General features: G+C 44.1%; 1 pseudogene; it reads right to left on the reverse strand.

The window, feature by feature from the left end:
* Window positions 1-501: 501 nt before the first annotated feature.
* On the reverse strand, window positions 502-3,939 carry LOC138160373 (mitochondrial carrier homolog 1-like; annotated as a pseudogene).
* Between the last annotated feature and the right edge of the window lie 1,916 nt (window positions 3,940-5,855).

The raw sequence follows: 5,855 nt of genomic DNA on the forward strand, positions 1-5,855 counted from the left end.
AGAGAAGATAAGGGACTGGCCTAGAGTGCTACAGCTAGTAAACAGAAAGGGAGGGGGAGTTAGAACTGAAGTCTTCTGAGTCCAAATGTAGTGCTATTTCTGTTACAGCACAGTAAGCAATCACGAATATTTCTACCTCTTATCTCCACTCTGATCTCCACCCTCCTTGCCCTGCATACATGGGTTAATGCTAAGCATTATGTATAACCTATCCTAGTCTAGTGAGAGGTAGCTCTCTGATATGATTTCCAGGTTGCCAGGAAGCTCAAGCATCCTTACTTGTTTATAAAACTCATTTTAACAGTGGTGTTTTGGGAAGGAAGAAAATATACTATTAAGTACCTATTATGTGCTCAGCCCTTTTTCTCATCTTATTTGATCTTGTTTTTTAAATCGAAATCCCACTGTATTAAACATTCAGATCTCTTAGAAGGTAGCCCAATGATTAGACCCTTATTGAGGCTGGGCAGAGATGGTGTGTTTTAGTCAAATTATTATGATTCAATTGATGAATAGGCTTGATGCTGCTGAGATTTGGTGGAAAAGCAGACTTGGTCCCAGGAAAAGCTGACCATACATGTTCAGATATCTCCAACAATGAATCCAGGACTCAAACAGAGGCGAATAGGAAGGGAGGCCCACCAGCAACCCACAGTTATTCACAGCCATGAGGTCACCAACCAAGAGCAAAGGGTAGGTCAGCATGCTCAGTGCAATCCCCATCACAAACTGCCAGAACTTGGCTGAAACTTATCTACCAGGTAGGCACTAATGAAGTGATCCAGGAGGTTACAGCCTCAGAAGAAGACCTCATCTCCTTAGAGGTGGGGTATCAAGCCCACAAAGAACCCTGGTAGCCCTTCTTTTTTGGAAATCTTCCCAATGGAGGTCAGCACACCACTGAGTGGAGCATATTCAAGGCCTTGCTGGGACTGGGCAACCTGTATTTGGCCTCTTGCCATGTGAACTGGGCCATCTAGTGCACTGAGATGAAGTCCAAGGGGTGAGGAGCATTCTGTACACACACTGCACACATCTCACGGGAAGTCTCCTTCATCACTTTCCTCAGCCATGTCTCCACATATTCCTTGCTGGGTAATCTACTTCTTCCAAAGGGAAGGCCTTTTTTTTCATGCTGCCCCAGGACATGCTAGGGAGAACACTAGACATAAGCCTTGGACTTAGATCTCAGAACAGTCCCTTCTTCTCATCTACTTGCATGGTGTGTCTGACCCAAGTGAAGAAACTGGACAGGTGGGGAGTCTAGGTGGCGCAGTGAATAGAGCACCAGACCTGGAGTCAGGAGGCCCTGAGTTCAAATCTGGCCTCAGACACTTAACACTTACTAGCCGTGTGACCTTGGGCAAGTCACTTAACCCCAATTACCCTACTTTCCCCCCTCCAAAAAGCCAAAAAAAAAAAAAAAAGAAACTGGACAGGTAGAAGACCTTCCTCCCCAGTATGTTGGTTCCTAACAATGGGAGACAGTGGGTCATGACCAGTCTGGATGAACAGCTTCACATAGAAGAGTGGGTGACTCAGTGCCAATCTACAGGCCCCCAATGCCAGGAACAGGGCCTCTGTGACCACGGAGGTGTCCTTGGTTCTCAGAGCTACCAGAGCTGCCAGGACCTCCATCTCCACACCCTGGGAGGAGGGCTGGGGTGCTGCAGTATGGGAGGCCCCCAGACTCCAGCAGGGCTCCCAGCTCAGTGCCCCCAGCTGCAGCCTCATTTGATCTTTAGAGGTTAAATAATAATAATAATAGCTAACATTTACATAGCACCTATGATATCCCAGGCATTGTACTAAATGCTTTATGATTATAATCCTATTTTATCCTCACAATAACCCTGGGAGGTAGGTGCTATTATTGTAGATAAGGAAACTTAGTCAGATGGGGGTTAAGTGACTTGTTGGGGGTCATGTAGCTAGTAAGTGTCTAATGTCAAATATGAGCTCAGGTCTTCCTGACTCCAGACCAAGCACTCTATTCACTGTACCACCTAGCTTCCTCTGGTGGGAGGAAGGAGGGAACCATAGCTCTTCATTTCTCAGACCTTTGGATAAAAACCAGATAATTTCCTCTGTACAAAAGAGACTCGGGGTCCAATTCTAGGGAGCAAGTCTCCCCAGACATCCCCTTCAATGGCAAAGACTAGTCCTGGGATATAGTGGTTCATGGCAATCGTGCAGCACCTTTTATTTTAGGGAGTGATGGAGGATTCATTGTCTCCCCCAACCCTCCACCCACTCTCATTTAAAGCACTGGTCTAAAGCCATGTTACAGAATTGGTGTCAGATTCTGATTAACTGAAGGTAGAATACATGAGAACCAGCTTCAGGCTGGAGTTGGAGAAAAATGAGGACAGAGAGCTTTTTTCTTAACTTTAATTTCTCATCCCCATAGAAACTATCCCCAAGACTCAGAGTTAGAAACTAGAAGCTCATTTATTCTCCTGGGCACCAAAAGGATTTTCCTATAGTTATGAGAACCAGTGTTAGGGGAAAGAATTTCTGGGTTCTTTTTGCCTTTTAGGTGCCTTACTATGTGTAAATTTCCCCACATATAAAGCAGGAATACCCAATGTAACCTATTTCTCTTAGATGCAAAAAAACATTTATTAAATCCTTACTGTGGGCTAGGGATACAAATGAAAAAGAGCTCATGTTATAGTTAGGAGAGACAACATATATAGGAGGGTTTGGCTTCAGAGCAGATGGAAAGGCTGACTGATCCTTAGGGTGCAGTCACCCTGCCGATAGGAAAACCAAGGAGTTCTTAGGGTCTGTTCTCTTGGGAAAGGGAGGTTTTGGTGGCATCTTTGTGGATAAGATTTGGGCCTGGGGCAACTGAAGGCAAAGATATTAGAAGGACTCAACAAGGCAAATGTTCTTTGGAATTGAAAACAATGAACTAGAATATGGTATATACTATGGGATATATTGGAAAAGAGCCCAGTACTGAAGTCAGGAGATGTCACTTAAACAGGGACCTAAAAGGCCTTTGGTCTGAGACCACAGAGGGGCACTGTTGCCTCAGAAAATCCTTATGTACATTTTTGCATGCAGGGTGTGGCACCTGCCCAAGGGCCCAGGGTCATCTCTCATAAGGGGGCTTGCAGTGTACATCAGCAGCAAGAAGAGAGAAACACTTTCAGCATTCTTCCTTCTTCGCTTTCTTCCTTCCTTCTTCACCTTGCCTCCCTCCCCTCTCTCTTTACCCTTCCTCTTTCCTTATAATCCTTTCCTCGCTTTTCCTTCCTTATCCCTCTCCCTGCTTCTAACCCCATTCCTCCATCTCATCCTTCAGTCCTTTCTACCTTTCCATCCTTTCTCGTAGCATTTTACAGAGTCACTTCTTCACAAATCCCTCTCTTGGCAAGGATAAAGAATACCAGTGGGGGCCGTTAGGAATCTTAGACCCAGAATTTCCTCTTAGTTATAGAAGGAAGGAAATTCCTCCAGCAGCTCCCATGCGTCACACAATGACCTTTTCCTCCTGTAGGAGCACCCCCCTTCACTTTTCTAAGTAGCCTTTTTATGTATGTATTCTTACCTGGCCATAATAATAGTGTTAACTCTCATTTATATAATGAGTCAAGGTCTACAAAGCAGCTTTCCTCACAATAGCTCATTGAGGGAGGTCATGAAAGTCTTAACCATTCTCATTTTACAGATGTAGAAACGAATGCTCTGATCACATAAGTGACTCCCTCACTGTCAGAATCAGGATTCAGGCACAGGTCTTTTCTGACTCTAAGACTTGTGTTCTCTCAGCATCAACTGAAGCTGGAGACTCCTGTGAATCTTCTGAATTTGGCAGGCTCAGCTCTCTGGTTTTCTCTCTCTGGGAGAGACACAGGCAGTATTTAGAACATGAAGACTCACCCTGAGAGAGTACGGGAACACAACCTCAAACAGGTACCATTCATCCATGTGCTTTGAGACCTCTTTCCCCTGACCAGTGCAAAGACAGTAGATCTAAGGCACAAAGAAGCCCAATATGAGATCAGAAAAGATCAGTTCAGTTCAATTAGTACTCATGGAGAAGTATAATGGACTCAGTGCTGGATGAGGTGTTAGAATGCTAGCTAGAATTCTTATAGGGCATTAAGGTCTGCAAAGTGCTTTACATAAAGGGCTCATTTGGTCCTCATGAGAGACTTAAGTCTCAGCGCCAGTTTGGCCATTTACTGGCTGTGTGACCCTGGCCATGGACAGCCAGGTGGCACAGTGGATAGAGACAGGACACCCTAAGTTCAAATCCTGCCTCAGTGTGAATCATGGAACTTCTCTCAGCCTCAGTGTCCTTATCTGTAAAATGGGTATGATCATAATAGCTCCTACCTCCTGGATTTGTGGTGAGGATGAAACGAGATGATATTTGTCAAGTACTTTGCCCACAAGTGATAGTTATTGTAAGTGACTTAACCTTTCTGAGTCAGGGATAATTAATGCCTTATCATATTTATGTGTCATGGTTGTTCTGAGGAACCACCTCTGTATGTGCAGAAATGGTATACAGACTATAAAGAGGTATACAAATATATGCCATTGTCATCAAGATCATCATTACCAATACCTAGAAATAATAAATAATTGCATTTATGTAACTCTTTGAGGTTTACAAAGAGCTTTAGAATATTATTTAATTTGATCTTTATAGTACCCCTGGTAGGTAGGGGCAATTGTTATTTTCATTTTATAAAGGAGGAAACTGAGGTACAGAGAGGTTAAGTACCTTGTCCTGGGTCACGTGGCTAGCAAGTGTCTGAAGCTAGATTTGAACTCAGGACTTCCTGATTCCAGGCCCAGCATTCCATCCACCATGCCACCTAGATGCTTCCAATTATTCTGTTATTACTATTCTGTTCCCACCACTGTATTATATGTTGTAAGGGACACAAATGAAGTCTACATAATCTTATTTGAGAGACAAATTATACCTTTATGAAATAACCAGAATATAATATGGGGAAGAATGTAATTAGAATACACGAAAGATGATTTAAGAAAAATTTCTGAGGTTCCATATAATCTAAACCTATGTTTCCTTGGACTGGCCCTTTTTTAATGTCTGAGACTTCTCCAGCTGCCTTCCCAGAGGTCCCTGCATGTGTAATACACTGACATTTTTGGACAGATGTGAGTTTGTGTAAATTTGAGTCTTTGATAGAGCATAAGGTCAGTGCACTGGAGGCTCATACCATGTGCTAGCTGCAGGACCCACAGGAGCAAAGTGCCCATGGGGAGGCGGCCTGCTGGAGCCAGGAGGGTGGCTCAGGCTTCCTCTCTCCAGCTCTGGCCAGCCAGCTGGCAGGCTGCACTCTGGCTGGGCCCTATGTATGCTGGCAAAGGCAATTAGGTGAGAGGTGCCCATTCTTTTATGTTGTAATTAGTGGAGGCCACTCATTAATTCAGAATGAGTTTGTCTTTTTGCCTTTGTCCAGAGATGGGCCAAATATATCACAATAATGCTGGTTGAGTATCTAAAGGCATATGGAGGCTGGCTTATTGTGGGGCACTTGGTTGTTTTGGGGATCTGAGGAGGCTGAACTGTTAGGCTGGGGGGTGGAAAAACTGAGAAAAGAGAAGCGAGCCCTCTCTCCTGTAAACCTTGGGTCAGAGGTGCCTGAGTGTCTGGAGCTCCTACATTTTGAGCATCACTCCATATTTGTTCTCACATATATATCTGTATTTTCCCATTAGTGCTTACAATGCAGATAACCCAAAATAGGACATTCTGTGGTATCCTCTTGGTCCAAGAAATAGCCTAGCCCTTATATTGTGTTATGCAGAAAATGCCTAACCCTGAAACTGAGTAGAACGGTTATGGCTCCAAATTAGCCTCA

Source organism: Petaurus breviceps, unplaced genomic scaffold (genome assembly GCF_028583685.1).
Source record: "Petaurus breviceps papuanus isolate PSGF00001 unplaced genomic scaffold, PetGlider_PUasm1.0 181, whole genome shotgun sequence".
Classification (NCBI taxonomy): Eukaryota; Metazoa; Chordata; class Mammalia; order Diprotodontia; family Petauridae; genus Petaurus; species Petaurus breviceps.